The sequence below is a fragment of the Penaeus monodon genome, chromosome 28 (genome assembly GCF_015228065.2).
Source record: "Penaeus monodon isolate SGIC_2016 chromosome 28, NSTDA_Pmon_1, whole genome shotgun sequence".
NCBI lineage: Eukaryota > Metazoa > Arthropoda > Malacostraca > Decapoda > Penaeidae > Penaeus > Penaeus monodon.
Window position 1 is genome coordinate 29,255,940 of NC_051413.1, and position 921 is coordinate 29,256,860.

Here is a 921-nt window from a genome sequence, read left to right on the forward strand (position 1 = left end):
TTTTTTTTACAGGATGTATTATGATTAGTTTTATCATTATCATTATATATGTCCAGTGGATTATGACGCATCTGAATACTGACTTGATTATATTTTTCATGAATTAACGTTTGCGACGCTGCGATTATCTTAGGTTAGAATGATTACCACTAGCATTTTATTGTCTGTGTTTCGACTAGCCATACTAGCACCTTGCTTATTTTCAAGCTATTATGGTTATTTTTATTATTACTTTTATTGCCATCATCGATACAATCACCAGTATAACGTGCTTTATTACCATCATGATTATAAATGATTCTATTCACCCATAATGATTATCTTTATTTATCGTATTGAGTATCATAATTACTTCCACTCTAATTTTGGTTATCTTTACTGATACCGTGGTTACGCCTATCGTTATCGCTTTAACAAATTAGATTAATTAACATTTTTCATTAACTTTCTTAGTAGAATTATCATTGCAGTTCACCCTATCATGATCTTCAGGCTTCAATACGAATTATGAATATCTTTATAAAAATGTTGAAATCAAACTTTGATGTTTGTACCACTTTGACCTCCTTTTGTGGACGCTATGTTCCCTTCGCGACGAACCTGGTAACTTTTATAGCGAAAATACTAAGAAAGAGAGAAAAAAAAACATGAAAAAATTGCCAGACTTTTGGCAAGTTCCAGAAGAGTTGCCATCTAGGAATAATTAATATCAAAGTTTTCAACGCCTTGCTGTACCACCTCGTGGCCCAACCTCACTCAGCTGCCTCATAAAACTAGCTTGATTGACTCAAGATCCTCACAAGGATAATTTCAAAGGTCAAAGTCTCCAGCAACATCAGATACTCTCTCTTGAATTAAACTCGTTAATGGAAAGCAAGATGAAGAAAATGAAGACTGAAGCCAGGGAGAAGGAAAACGAAA